This window comes from Bufo gargarizans, chromosome 6 (assembly GCF_014858855.1).
Source record: "Bufo gargarizans isolate SCDJY-AF-19 chromosome 6, ASM1485885v1, whole genome shotgun sequence".
Classification (NCBI taxonomy): domain Eukaryota; kingdom Metazoa; phylum Chordata; class Amphibia; order Anura; family Bufonidae; genus Bufo; species Bufo gargarizans.
This window is the reverse complement of record NC_058085.1, coordinates 159,604,878-159,621,308: the sequence shown is the minus strand read 5'-3', so window position 1 is coordinate 159,621,308 and position 16,431 is coordinate 159,604,878.

Sequence of the window (16,431 nt, the reverse complement as noted above, 5' to 3'; positions counted from 1 at the left end):
CACTCTTCCTGATTCTCTGAAACAAAACATCTTAAGTAAGTCTCCAGATTCTGATTAGTGCGCTCCGTCTGTCCGTTCGACTGAGGATGAAAAGCTGAATGGAGAAGGACAATTGTACACCCAGATGAGTACAGAACGCTCTCCAAAATCGGGAAACAAACTGAGTCCCTCTATCGGACACCACATCAGAGGGATTGCCATGTAGATTCACGATGTTGACAAACACCTGCGCAAGAGTTTTAGCATTGGGTAGACTAGGTAATGCAATAAAGTGTGCCATTTTACTAAAACGATCGGCAACCACCAGAATCACGGTCTTTCCCGAAGAATTCGGTAAATCAGTGATAAAATCCATGGACAAATGGGTCCAAGGTCTGGACGGGATGTGCAGTGGAAGCAGAGATCCAGAAGGCTGAGCATGTGTCACCTTAGCACATGCACAGGTACCACAGGCTGACACATAGTCCTCAATACACTTACGCAACCCCGGCCACCAGAATCTGCGAGAGATGAGATCGACAGTCGATCTACTCCCAGGGTGCCCAGCAAGCACCGTACAGTGATGTTCCTCGAAAACCTTGTGACGTAATTTGGAGGGAACAAACAACTTCCCCTGAGGACAAGAGTCCAGAGCATCCTCCTGTGCCTCCAACACCCTGGCCTTGAGATCAGGATAAAGAGTGGATAGAACCACCCCTTCAGATAAAATGGGACTAGGGTCAATAGACTCACTCCCCCCAGGAGAGCTACGTGACAAAGCATCCGCCTTCTTCACCTCAGGGCGGTAAGTGACGATGAAGTTAAATCTGGTGAAAAACAATGACCATCTGGCCTGCCTTGGGTTAAGTCGCTTAGCCGACTCTAAATAGGCCAGATTCTTGTGATCCGTAATTACCGTAAAATGATGCCATTCCTCGAACGCCCGTGAATGCGTACAAACTGTCAATCAATCAAGTTAACTCCTGTCCCACTGTTGATAAATGCTTTGATTTTCACAGTTTTGGACTCTAGCGCCACCTCGGAATACAGGAGAAAACTGGTACTACCAGTAAAAAACCAAAGTAGGTTTTTTTGCTCCCCACCCACACTACCAATAGTAATTTGGGGATTCAACTTTTTTTTCTTTTTGTTCACACCTTGATGCTGCAAGTATGGACAAATATTCACAAAATGTCCCTTCTTGCCACAACAAAAGCAGACTCCTTTCACATGACACAAGCTTTTGCCAGTAGTTCCAAGCTCCTCCTAACTGCATAGGCTCATCACAAGGCACAACCACCCGTGTCTCTCCACCATAAGTGTCAAAGGAAGCAGTACCCTTATTGGACAGTACTTCCTTAACCCCTTAAGGACTCAGTCCTATTTCACCTTAAGGACTTGGCCATTTTTTGCAAATCTGACCAGTGTCACTTTAAGTGCTAATAACTTTAAAATGCTTTGACTTATCCAGGCCTATCTGAGATTTTTTTTTCCGTCACATATTGTACTTCATGAAACTGGCAAAATGAAGTTAAAAAAAATTATTTTTATTTATAAAAAAATACCAAATTTACCAAAAAAAATTGAAAAATTGCAAATTTCCAAGTTTCAATTTCTCTACTTTTATAATACATAGTAATACCTCCAAAAATAGTTATTACTTTACATTCCCCATATGTCTACTTCATGTTTGGATCATTTTGGGAATTATATTTTATTTTTTGGGGATGTTACAAGGCTTAGAAGTTTAGAAGCAAATCTTGAAATTTTGCAGAAATTTTCAAAAACCCAATTTTTAGGGACCAGTTCAGGTCTGAAGTCACTTTGCGAGGCTTACATAATAGAAACCACCAAAAAATGACCCCATTCTAGAAACTACACCCCTCAAGGTATTCAAAACTGATTTTACAAATGTCGTTAACCCTTTAGGTGTTCCACAAGAATTAATGGAAAATAGAGATACAATTTCAAAATTTCACTTTTCTGGCAGATTTTCCATTTTAATATTTTTTTTTCCAGTTACAAAGCAAGGGTTAACAGCCAAACAAAACTCATTATTTATGGCCCTGATTCTGTAGTTTACAGAAACACCCCATATGTGGTCGTAAACCGCTGTACGGGCACACGGCAGGGCGCAGAAGGAAAGGAATGTCATATGGTTTTTGGAAGGCAGGTTTTGCAGGACTGGCTGCAGGTTTATTTTTGACAACATGTCCCATTTGAAGCCCCCCTGATGCACCCGTAGAGTAGAAACTCCAAAAATGTGACCCCATTTTAGAAACTACGGGATAGGGTGGCAGTTTTGTTGGTACTATTTTAGGGTACATATGATTTTTGGTTGCTCTATATTACACTTTCTGTGAGGCAAGGTAACAAGAAATAGCTGTTTTGGCACCGTTTTTATTTTTTGTTATTTACAACATTCATCTGACAGGTTAGATCATGTGATATTTTTATAGACCAGGTTGTCACAAACGCGATGATACCTAATATGTATACTTTTTTTTTTATGTAAGTTTTACACAATGATTTCTTTTTTTAAGCAAAAAAATCATGTTTTAGTGTTTCCATAGTCTGAGAGCCTTCATTTTTTAAGTTTTTTGGCGATTACTTTGTGTAGGGTATGATTTTTGCGGGATGAGATGACGATTTTATTGGCACTATTTTGGGGTGCATATGACTTTTTGATCGCTTGCTATTACACTTTTTGTGATGTAAGGTGACAAAAAATGGTTTATTTAGCACAGTTTTTATTTTTTACAGTGTTTATCTGAGGGGTTAGGTCATGTGATATTTTTATAGAGTCGGTCAATACGGACGCGGCAATACCTAATATGTATACTTCTTTTTTATTTATGTAAATTTTACACAATAATATAATTTTTTGAACAAAAAAAATATTTTAGTGTCTCCATATTCTGAGCCATAGTTTTTTTTTTTTTTTTGGGCGATTGTCTCAGGTAGGGGCTTATTTTTTGCGGGGTGAGATGACTATTTTATTGGCACTATTTTGGTGGGCAAATGCCTTTTTGATCGCTTGCTGTTGTACTTTTTGTGATGTAAGGTGACAAAAAAATGGTTTATTTAGCACAGTTTTTATTTTTTATTTTTACGGTGTTCATCTGAGGGGTTAGGTCATGTGATATGTTTATAGAGCCGGTCGATACGGACGCGGCGATACCTAATAAGTATACTCCCCCTCCCCTATTTTTTCCCTATTTTTTTTAACTTTATTTGGGGAAAATGATGTTTTTGTTTATTTTTACTTGAAACTTTTAATTTTTGGGGGGAAAACATTATTTTTTCAACTTTTTTTGCTTTATTTTTTGTCCCACTTTGGGATTTCAACTTTTGGGGGTCTAATCCCTTTTACAATGCATTCCAATACTTCTGTATTGGAATGCATTGGCTGTATGAGTAATAAACTGTGTATTACTCATACAACTTCATGCCTGTGTGATCCAGGGGGCTGTATCTCACAGGCTCGTCACCGGAAGGCAGCGCGATGCCTTCCTTAGACATCGCGCTGCCTTCCATGCCATCGGGTCCCCCCTACAACCGCATGGGGACCCGATGGCACCACCGCCCGCAACCGCCGGATAAGGTAAAAGCCGCAAACCGCAGGTCTGAATTGACCTGCAGTTTGCAGCGATCGCCGACACGGGGGGGTCACGGGACCCCCTCGGCATTGTGACAGGATGCCCGCTGAATGATTTCAGTGGACATCCTGTTGCGATTAACCCCATCCGCGCCACAATCGCGATTTAAACTTAGTCCGTAAGGACTCGGGAAATAGGGCGTACTGGTACGCCCTAAGTCCTTAAGGGGTTAAGGTGAGGACCCCTAGATCTCTTCCTCAGGCGTCTATCAAGACATACAGCAAGGGACATAGCTGCTTCCAATGACTCAGGATTTTCATGAGAAGCCAATGCATCATGCAGTCTCTCAGAGAGACCCTGGCAGAATTGGCTATGGAGAGCAGAATCGTTCCACTCTGTATCCGTAGGCCATCTCCTAAATTCAGAGCAATAGGTCTCCGCAGAACATTCTCCCTGCCGCAAACCCCGCAACTTGGTCTCGGCCTGAGAGATCCGATCCGGATCATCATAGATAAGACTTAAGGCTCTAAAGAATTTGTCTACCGACTGGAGGGATGGTGATCTGGTCGGCGGAGAAAAAGCCCAAGATTGGGCGTCCTCTTTAAGCAATGAGATAATTATACCCACACGTTGACAGTCATCACCAGAAAAGTATGGACGCAGTCTAAAGTATAATTTACATTACTCCCTGAACCAGATGAAATTGTCACTACCCCCGGAAAACCTGTCCGGGAGAGCTACCTTCGGTTCAGGGCAGGTCTGGAACCCACCACGGAACCAGCAGCCTGTGGACTCTGAATCTGCAAAACCATCGCACGGAGGTCTGCTACCTCCAAAGTCAGATTCTGCAGCTGTTCGACCAGTGCAGTCATAGCATCCATAGCTGCACAAATCAAAACAAAAAATGGCGGTATTGGCTCTGGATCATGTCACGGATGTAGTACAGGAGAACACCAAAAGACAAGAAGGAAGGCTAAAACCCTGCTCCTGGCCCTGACTCCTATCCGTATGGGCACCTCTCGATGGTAGAGATGCCCATACACAGGAACCTAGAAAACCCTGGTGGCCCTCGGATGCCCTAATGGTAATGGCAGGGCAAAGACAACCCGCTCCTTCCCTGGTGAAGGAACCAGCGTCTCGCTGAGGCCTAGTAAAAAACAAAGGTGGGGGGAATACAAAATACAACAAGCGGAACACTTAACTTCTGAGGCTGATGGATAATGGATGATGGATGAACAGGACTTCAACTAGAACCACACTCCAGCTCTTCCAAAAACCAAATGAAGCTATCCAGAGCAAGGAGTGATAGGTAAAGTCAGATAAATAGGGGGAGGTAAAGGTCACATGATCCACACCTGAACAGGAGGTGTGGACATACAAGCAACACATAGACAAAGTGAAACCAAAACCAAAAGAGGCTGTCAGATCACTAATGTGCAGATAATCTTTCAGACCTTCTAAAACCTGTCACCGGTGTGACACTATCACTGTCCATCACATTGCTTATCTGACTTCTTACATACAGGCATATTTAGTGCTTAGTAGAACCCTGAAGACTGAAAACAAGCTAGAGCTTTGCTAAGAAGACACTTTACACTCTTTTTTCTAATTCTAAGAAACATTATTCTCTAATAAAAGTTCATTACAAAAATGCTTAAAACCCTTGTCCTTACACAATATTAAAAATAAACTGAAAAGACAGTTACACTTTAAGAATGAGGTTATTTTTTTACCTAAATAACCAAGGATAATTTTTTATTTTTGGTGAATATTTACATTCTGTTTTGGAGTTCATATGGGATAGGTAAAGTTAATTTAGAGTAATATAGCTAACACAGTTGACAAGTCAATACAATCAATAATGTCCCTATAAAATAGTAATAACTATAATTGAGTTAAGAAACAGCTGAGGCAGTAAATGGTTTTACCAGCACTCACATATTGCTTTGCAATCATGTGTTTGCTCCAAGGGTGAAGGTGCGTTAATGCATCATGTTACAGCCATATGTTCCTGTCGTAACACAACAAGCAGCAGTGAGGTATCAGGTATCCATAATGTAGATCTTATACTCTGCATCCATTCATCTGAGCCCCACAATGTGACAGCTATAGCCAGCTGTTCCATGAAGTAATGTGTGATTTGTGTGCTTAGAGTGCATAGATAAATAAGTAACACCATGCAAGCTGTACTGGAGGTAACTAAAACACAGGTGCCTTCATATGTTGTTCCTCTCAAATGAAAACAGCCAAAAAAAATCACTCAACCCTAAAATATTCTGAAGCAACAGATACCTGAATGCAGCAAGTGATATAACACCATAGGAACCAGACGTGGGGTTTAAAAAGGTGTTTATTAGATTTATATTGGTACATTGCCCAAGCCTGGTCCCTCAGACGAATCAGTCAATAGAGTCTTTTGAACAGCAGGGTATAGTCTTCTCTAGACTACTTATTGTCAAACAGCCCAACTCTACTGTCAGGTTTTCAGAGAAACTGAGCGGAATATGAAATTCCCTGCAGCCTTGTATCTGTATGATCACAATATCTTTATACAACCTGACCCTATACAGTATTCATTAAAGTAGATGTAAAAGTAAACAGCGTTTTACCATAATTTATCTGTTAATCTATGTTCTGTTTATTTGTAATGGTTTTCGTCCACTCTCCAAAAACGTACTAACTGTTATTTGGCTTCCTATGAAGTTTGATATAAAGAAATGAAGTGAACGGGGCTACGTTGTTACGCCAGATCCAGCCTATAGACAGGAGTGGCGCTGTTTCAGGAAGAAAGCAGCATTTTTACTCTTACACAACCCCTTACAGAAAAGCTGACTTCTACCCATTTATCACTGCTTCCAATTTCTTATATACAGTCTGATGTTTAAGTGCATCAAACCCTCAAAATACCCTTAAGGCTATGATAATGTGCTGCACCTATTAAAAGCAAAGCACGAGGACAGTGCAAATAATCCATAGAGACATGTCAGATACCTTCTAAGAACCTTGGGTCTAGGCCATCATGACTAATGTCTATAACCATGACTCAGTAATGTACACAAGGGGGAGAGTTATAAGGATAAACCTTTTCATTGTGTTCTCGTTCGTTTTAGCTCAAGGCTAGTGTTCTCCATACATTTACAGTCTGTATGTAATGCTGGCTGCTATCTGCTAGAAAGGGGTGAACATTTCATAGTGGAGATGTTAACTTTTCACCAGCAGGTGGCTGGCACTGGCAGTATTAGGAGTTGGAGAGGTGGAGAAATCCACTCTTCAGTACTGGCTTGATTGCTCTGCTAAAACCAGCAGAAATGGTAAGTGCATGTATGTGTGTTACAGTGTGTGTGTATGTTTGTGTGTGAATGTTTTTATTTGTCTTTGTATGTTGGTATGTTTCATAGCAGGTGTATATGCAGCATGCCTGGGAGAGCGAAGAGGATGCGAGTAGTTGTACTCACGGTGGCGGTCCTCAATTTGTCGCTCCCTGGGCAGTGCAGTGATAGAAAGGGTGCTCCTTTATTCTCTTGGGGGCACACCCCTGGTTTTAGGAGACCTGCCTGATGTTACCCTTGGTGTAGGTGAGTTTTGAGGTTCAAGACAGGGTCCCTGAAATAGGTGACTGCAATGCAGGTGCTGGTGCACACGATGAAGCTGGGTTTAATGCAACAAGTCCACTGTGCTTTACTGAGGCAGTTCAATAGATGGCTCACACTGGCATTGTGTACATTAAAATCAGTCTTTAAAGATGGCATATACTAGGCATGCTCAACCTGCGGCCCTCCAGCTGTTGCAAAACTACAACTCCCAGCATGCCTGAACAGCCTACAGCTATCAGCCTACAGCAGGGCATTGTGCTAATTGTAGTTTTACAACATCTGGAGGGCTGCAGGTTGAGCATGCCTGGCATATACAGTTCCCAAGGCTGTGTATAGTAGGTTGGTCTCTCTCTCTATAAGGCCGAATGCACACGGCCGTGACCGGTCCGTGGTAACGTGGCCTGGATTCCTGCTGAGAGCAGGAGCGCACGGCGTCATTGGTTGTTATGACATCGTGCGCTTCATGCCGCCGGTGCACTACGAGTATATTACTGCCGTGTGCATTCGGCCTAATTAGGCTGTACAATCTTTCTTTTTCCAGCCTAAGGGGCACAACTGACCGCTCTCGTTCTCACTGTATGGTATTTATGCAACAACCTCAGTGAAATATAGTCTTTGAACTGAGGGTTCTTCTGTCCTTTTGATTGTCACGGATGTACCGAGACATACGGACGGCCCCGCGGCAGTGTATGACAGAAGATCTGTGAGACTGGCAACACGTGCTTTTATATGACAGGTTTCCTTGTGGATCAATAGGCGTCTGTGTTGTTTCTGATGATACTGGCCACACCTCTAACCTCCAGGTGTTGCTATTGTGGTCATTTAACTTTTCTTATTTATAGTTGCTTCTCCCACAATACTGTGCGGTTTATAGCTTCAGGGGTATCTGTGGCATGTTGATGTTAGGTTCTCGGCTGAGTTCCTGTCATAGCTAATGGAAAATTAAGTGTTTCCTTTCCCTTTTGCATTTTGTTTTGGTTTATCTGTGTGTTGCTTTTGTTGCCCTTTGTTGTAGGCCTAAGGGAGACTCCTGGTCGTCCTTCCTTTCTGGAGGAACAGGTAGTCTCTGCCCTGTCACTATCGCAAGGGTTTTATAGGGTGAGTTTGATACTCCTGCGTATGAACTCACCTACCTTTGGGGGTGGTTCATACTGATAGCCAATCAGGACTGTGATTTGACTAGGAGGTGTCCTTCTTTCTTCCCTTGCTTTCAGGCCTTGTTCCTTGTTCCCTCTCCTTCTTCATTTGGTGTGGTGTCTACCTTCTACACACGGGCGTGACATTGATATGATGATGATGGAAACCAAAAACTAATTGCTCCCACCAGTATGCAGAGAAGTCTACACATTCTGCTGATTCTCTACAAATGACTGGTGCAAGACAAATGTGGTGCCCGTATTCAAAAAGGGCTCTAGGACTTCCACAGGTAGCTTTACTTTTGGGGAGAGGAAAATGTTTGAAGGACTCTTAAGGGACTATATACTGGATTACAGTGGCGTAGCGTGGGTTGCCAGCACCCGGGGCAAGCCAAAAATTGCGCCCCCACCCCCACCCCGGGCACGCCCCTTTTAACAGATACTGTAGTAGATCACTAGCAGTCCTATGTAACACCACAGATAACACAGTGATAACTCTGAGTACAGATAATGTAGTAGATGGGTGTAAGCCCCCAGAATTCAGAACACACACAGTGTGACCTGAAGTCTGGGGCCAGATGCGGCAGGGTGGGATATATTCTCAATCTCCTCCCCCAACCCTACCGTGAAACAGATATGTGCATGGACATTATTATTACAGTATAATACCGCCCCATACCTGTTACATCCAGTGACGTCTCCTGTGATGTAGACTTTCCTCAACGTCTTCATTCAGAGCTAAGACCACCATGATACCTTCTTTAAGCCGCTTCTTGTCTCTGCAGAGTTTCACAGAATTTTTTTTAGGTTCCGCACGTTACTATCATCCTCTCCTTCCTGGTGTCTCAACAACTCCTCCTGCTGTCCCCCAATACTGTGCTAGAGCCAGACAGATAGTCCCCCATTCCTCATAATATTATTTCCCCCTGTATATTATAGTGGCCCCCTCTTTATTATTAATATAATGGCCCCATCTTTACTATTAATATAATGTTCCCCTCTTTGTTATTAATATAATAGCCGCCTCTTCACTCATATTACTATGTCACCTAATTACACAGGGTGGGACTCTGCACTCTGGGACAGTCACTGATTTAGACTGTCACTCACTCTGGGTCGCTTGAATCACTGTCTTGCCTGCCTGGCCTGGAGTCTGGACTGTCTACAGTGAGTCTGGACTTCTGCATCTTCATGCTCCGGCTACTGGCACTGCACTGCCTTTCCCGCCTGGAAGGTGGGCGGAGCCTATCAGGAACTAACTGCCGTGCGCGCCCCGCCTCCCCTCCTCACTCTGCTCTGCGGCCGGGCGCTGTGTGAAAAAAAAAAAAAACACAGTGGCAGGCTCGATTTAACTTGTGCCAGCCCAGCGGACAGCCGCGCCCCCTGCAGCGTGGTGCCTGGGGCAACGCCCCCCCCCACGCTACGCCCCTGCTGGATTATGTGCTTGTAACTAATCAGAACCTGATTCATTTTTATGAGGAGGTGAACCTTGACAGAGGTGTGGTTGTGGATGTAGTGTTCTTCAATTTTGCATTTGATACTGTCCCTCATAGATGTTTAATAGGTCAAATAAAGTCTATAGGCCTAAAAAGTATAGTTTGTAAAGTGGATTAAGAACTGGCTGAAGGACTGTGCCCAGAGAGTTGTGGTCAATGATTCATTTTCAGAATGGTCCCAGGTTATAAGTGGTGTACCCCAAGGTCCTATTATTTAACTTATTTGTTAATGATATAGAAGATGAGATTACTAGCACTATTTCTATTTTTGCAGATGACACCAAGCTACGGTATGTAGTACTGTGCAGTCTATGGAACATATCAATAAACTACAAGCTAAATTAGACACTCTGGGGGAGACATATCAAGACTGGTGCACCTATACACCAGTCTTGATCTCCATGCACTGTCATGAGAGGCGTCTAATTTATTAAGAGGCAGAATCCTCTTGACAAATTAAGGCTAATTTCACACTAGCGTTCGGGGCTCTGCTTGTGAGTTCCGTTCAAAGGCTCTCACAAACGGCCCCGAATGCTTCCGTCCAGCCCTAATGCATTCTGAGTGGGTGCGGATCCGCTCAGAATGCATCAGTCTGGCAGCGTTTGGCCTCCGCTCCCCTCAGAAGGCGGACACCTGAACGCTGCTTGCAGCGTTCGGATGTCCGCCTGGCCATGCGGAGGTAAACGGATCCATCCAGACTTACAATGTAAGTCAATGGGGACGGATCCGTTTGAAGGTGACACACTATGGCTCAATTTTAAAACGGATCCGTCCCCCATTGACTTTCAATGTAAAGTCTGGACGGATCCGTCTGAGGCTACTTTCACACTTAGAATTTTTTTTACAATATAATGCAGACGGATCCGTTCTGAATGGAGCCACCGTCTGCATTATATGGGTGGATCCGTCTCAGACGGATCCACTCTGAACGCAAGTGTGAAAGTAGCCTTAGGTGCATCTCTGCCCTGCCGTTCTCCAGAAACTGAACTCAGACTTCAGCTATAATTTCCGCCACTTTCTTGCGAAATTTATAGTTGGGTTGAGGGAATGGAAGTATCCGAAGTGGACTTTGATCCAAATTTCAGGGAAAATTAATTTCGCTTTGAAGCCGAATTTCCTTGTGCTTCGTGGTAACAAAATTTCCCCTGAAATGTCATAAAAAAACAAACAAAAAAACATACTCACATCATCCATTTGTGTGCAAAGCTCCTGTGCAAAAGCTTGTGCACGGTGATGTATGACATCACCACACCGGTAAGCATGATGACATCACCATACGCCGTGCAAGATTTTGCGCGTGATCCACAATAAAGATGGCCATGGCGGCGTTTTTGCACTCAAATGGATAAGATATAAAAAAAATATATATATCTAAATAACCCCTGAAAGCCCTCATTTTCAATCTCAGATGCCACATCAATGTGAGATCTGAGGGGTTCAATAACGGGGAGAAGCGCAATCACTGTTCCCCATAATTGCGCCTGCTACTTACAAAGAAATGCACTTCTTAGTAACAAAGCAAATTTCTTTGTGAAATTCGGCAAAGCAGCCAAATCAAATTTTAGTAAACTTTGCTTAGTAACTTTGGAGGGCAATGCAAAGACACACCGACTTCTGTTAAGCCCCACCCATTTTCTTGAGTTTGGTCTGAATTTTGCTATTTTTCGGACAGCAGATGAACCCAAATCTTTCTGGGTTCATTTTGGACAAATCCACTAAAATGGTGCATAGCTTGAAAAAAGCACAAGGGAGGAAGAAGAAAGTTGAAATTCAGCGCCAAGCCCCAATCATCTATTCTCCATTTACGTATTTTTAGTGGGCTATAAAAGACAGTACATGTCTTTTATAGCCCACTGTGTCAATGTTTTCTATGGCACCGGCGAGGCCAGGTCCTTTTGACCCTCCCCACGATTGTGTCGGCCTGTGTCTCACACCAGGAACTTATCCTACTCTTCTTCCTTAATGGACACATTCTCATCCCCAACAGCAGCTGGGCACAGGATGGCTTGCACTACACCTCCTTCATATTGCATGTGTCAAGCCGTGACATGCCGTGTTGGAGCTGATTGGCCTAGTTGAAAGTAGCCACACAATGAGCAGGTACATCAAGCAGTAAACTTCCTGCTGGCTGTCACCCCACCAACTCCAACTGGCAAACGTAGTCAGTGACAATGGGTGCAACATCCTGGCTGCCCTGAACCTGGGCGATATAACACATGCTCCTTGTCATCAACCTAGTGGTGCACAGCTTTCTAAATAAGTACACTGGTTTGTGCAAGGTGTTGGTAAAGTCCAGGAGATTATCCAAGCACTTGAACTACTCTTACGTGGTAAGGAACGCTTTCCCGGACCTGCAGCAACAGAACGGCTTGCCACTACACTGCTTAATCTTCAACGTGCCAACTTATTGAAATTCAAGATAGCACATGCTCCAGCATCTGTACTAGCAGCGGAAAGCTATGAACAATTTTGTTATACACCAGACAGCCTCAGCAGCAGGGAGCATGTGTAGTTTTGCGGTCAGACAGTGGCAACTTATCCAAGACGTCTGTCAGCTGCAGTGCTCCAGACTAAAAAAAATACCTGGTAGCCATTGGCTCCTGAACTGAAAAATTTAGGAGCCAAATCTAATTTTTAGTCGCCAAATCGAAACCGAATCAAAATTTTGGTATCGTGACAACGCTACTCCGATCAGATCGGCGTAGGGTTGTTTTGATACCAAAATTTTGATTCGCTTTCGTCACCATAAAGTATTGCGATACTCAATACCACGCAAAAAAAAAAAAAAAACACCAAAAAAAGCCGCGTGCATTTTGCATATTATGAAATGTTCGGCCCATAATAGAGCAGTCCTATCCTATTTTTTGGGGTGACAAGGTGACTAAAAAATGGTGAATGCTCACCGCATAGGAGATATTTTTTAATAATTTAATAGTTTGGACAGTGCTATGTAATATGTTTATTTATTCTTTATATATTTTATATGTAAAATTGGGAAAGGGGGGATTTAAACTTAATATTTTAGGGTACTTTCACACTAGTGTTTTTCTTTTCCGGCATAGAGTTCCGTCCTAGGGGCTCAATATCGGAAAAGAACTGATCAGGCATATCCCCATGCATTCTGAATGGAGAGTAATCCGTTCAGTTTGCATCAGGATGTCTTCAGTTCAGTCATTTTGACTGATCAGGCAAAAGAGAAAACTGCAGCATGCTATGGTTATATCTCCGGCGAAAAAAACCTGAAGATTTGCCTGAATGCCGGATCCAGCATTTTTCCCATAGGAATGTATCAGTGCCGGATCTGGCATTCAAAATACCAGAATGCACCCGCACTAAATCCGGACCCATTCACTTCTATGGGGCTGTGCACATGAGCGGTGATTTTCACACATCACTTGTGCGTTGCGTGAAAATCGCAGCATGTTCTATGTTGTGCATTTTTCACGCAACGCAGGCCCCATAGAAGCTAATGGGGCTGCGTGAAAATCGCAAGCAAGTGCATATGCGGTGCGATTTTCACTCATGGTTGCTAGGATGAAAGTCTATTCACTGTATTATTTTACCTTACAACATGGTTCTAAGGGAAAATAATAGCATTCTTTAATACAGAATGCATAGTAGAAGGTCAATATAATAAACATTGGTGGCGCAGTGCGCCCCCCAACACCCCAGTATAATAAACATTGGTGGCGCAGTGTGCCCCCCTCAATATAATAAACATTGGTGGCGCAGTGCGCACCCCCCTTCCCCAACACCCCAGTATAATAAACATTGGTAGCGCAGTGTGGCCCCTTCAATATAATAAACATTGGTGGCGCAGTGTGCACCCCCCCAACACCCCAGTATAATAAACATTGGGGGGCGCAGTGTGCCCCCCTCAATATAATAAACATTGGTGGCGCAGTGTGCACCCCCCCCAACACCCCAGTATAATAAACAATGGTGGTGCAGTGTGCCCCCCTCAATACAATAAACATTGGTGGCGCAGTGCGCCCCCCCCTCAATATAATGAACATTGGTGGCGCAGTGGGCAGTGCCAATGAGGGTTAAAAAAAAATAAATAAAATTAACTCACCTCCTCCAATTGATCATCTCCTGTTCTTTCTTCATGACCTGTCAAAGGACCTGTGGTGACATCACTGTGCTCATCACATGATACATCACATGATTCATCACCATGGTAATGGACCATGTGATGAGCTCAGTGACATCACCACAGGTCCTGAAGCAAGAACAGGAGACCGGCAGCTACTCGATCAACTGGAGGAGGTGAGTTAATTTTTTTTTATTATTCTTTAACCCTCATTGGCACTTCCCACTGTGCCACCAATGTTTCTTATACTGTGGGGGGGGGGGGGGGGCACACTGTGCCACCAATGTTTCTTATGTTGGGGGGGGGGCACACTGTGCCACCAATGTTTCTGATACTAGGGTGTTGGGGGGGGGGGGCACACTGTACAGGGAGTCTAAGAAAGAATCGAATGAGTCACTAACTAAGTCGGCTCTTTAGTTCTTTTCACCTGTGACTCATTCGATTCTTTCTCCCTGTACTTGTCAGTGACTCAGAGCTGCTAGTGCTCGCCTTGCCTTGCCTCAGCTCTGATTGGTTGGTGGGCGGAGAGGGGAGGGGCTGGCAGAAGCAGCTTCCACTCTAGGATCAGATTACACTCCTCCCGAGCCCCTCCCCTCCCTGCTGCCAGCGTCTCTGCCATTGTGTGCTGTGACCGAGCTGACTCAGACTGAGGAGAAAATCGGCGGCGGCAGAGAACTATCAGCTCCTGTGCCCGCCGCTGTTCTACTGCAGAGCTGCCGCGGAGGGTCTAGTCGCAAATGGCGACAAGACTAAAAAGTCTTGTCGCCATTTGTAAATTCTAAGTCGCATTGGCGACCATTTTGGTCGCCATCTGGAGCCCTGAGCTGCTGAAGCTCTTCGAAGATGCCACAAAGTTTGTCAGCAGGGACAACTATTTCATGAACAATGTGAGCCCTTTCATATTTATCTTAGAACAGACACTGATACTCATGCAGCAGGGGACCACAGCGGAAGAAGAGCAGCTAACGCATCTTGCTGTCCGTCTCATAGCTGTTGGGGACACAAAAGGGAATCTGCCATGGAGGAGGAGGATGAGGAGCTGCCACTGCAACAGGGAGGAGTCGTAGGTGGAGGAGCAAGAGAACGATAATGAGGATGCTACCAGATAAGACACCTAATCGTCTCACTGGGGGGCAGAGCCAGAAATAAGAGGCTCTTTGGGCACTCTGGCCAGAATGGCCAAATGCATCCTAGCTTGCTTACGCAGGGACAGGTGTATCATTGACCACCATAGGGTGGTGCCCTATCTTGCCACTGTTGCTGTCTGTCTGCCTATTATCATGTTCTGTATGAGTGCTGCTGCCACCTGCATCATACTACTAATGCCTCTCAAGCGTCAGTTTACAGAGGACCTTTCATCAGTTTAGCCCTAGTGTAATTATGGTCTTACCTTATAGGGCAGCCCCTACTGATGCCATGGCACTTCTTTTTTTCCCCCAAAGATTTCCCCGTTTGTGCTCTGTTGGCCCCGTTGATTTTGGCGCCTTATATTATAATAAGCCGACTCGGTTATACTAGGCGGAGACTCACAGTTTAGCTGGGGGTGGTTCTCTTCTCCCTGGCTTTGAGCTTGTCCAATCAGAGCGCACCGCTCTTAGCCAGGGAGAATGAGCTCCTCCCTGGCTAAGAGCTGTGCGCTCTCTGTTTATTTTTGTCTAACTTCCTGACGCTCTGCACTGTGGGTCCCAGCACAGCGTGGCATCATGTGTTTTCAGATGACTCTCATCTCTGCCATGACTCTGCCCCCTCATTGTTATACCACCTCCTGACGCACATTGCCACGTCCTCCATGTATCCTCCCCCCTTGAATCATATTCCGCATAGTTCTCTTGCCTCCTTCATTGTGAACAACACGCCCTGCCCGGTGATGTCACCGGACCAGGGGTGTGTGGCTTAGCACAATCTGTTGCCGCCTAGGTACCGCCCCTTTGAGTGCTCTGCATAATGCCTGAGGCTGATGGTGACCTCACCGGGCTCCCTGTGAAGCAGAAGAAGTGGCTTCGCTCTGCAGAAGGGACCCGGTACGTCACTGAATGTGAGAAAAGACTCACTTCTGTTGCAGAATTTGTGTAATGAATATGGGGCATCAGAAAAGTATGGGAAAGGTAAGAGATATTTATGTCCTTGTTAAAACACTGTCCCCCCGGACAACCCCTTTAAGGTGCAGCATAAATGTACGTGATTATTGCTTCAATATCAAAATTTTCTCACAGTCCAGGCAAAGTTGGAGCCTGCAATGCATCAATCCACTGCCACTAATGCCTAAGCATCAGTTCTGTGTACTCTTCACACATACCAACTCATTGGAGGTGAAATGTAAACATTTGGGGGGGGGGGGGGGGGCACCGTTAACACGGTTGAAATTTGTACGTTTTTTTGTCCCCTCTGTTAAATTTTTTGGAAGGCACAGTGGCGCTGCATAATTTTGGTGGGTTACTGCATCAATACTGCCATTTTCTCATAATCCAGGCAAAGTTGGAGCCTGCAATGTATCATGCCATGTCACGAATGCCTGAGGGTCAGTTCTGTGTACTC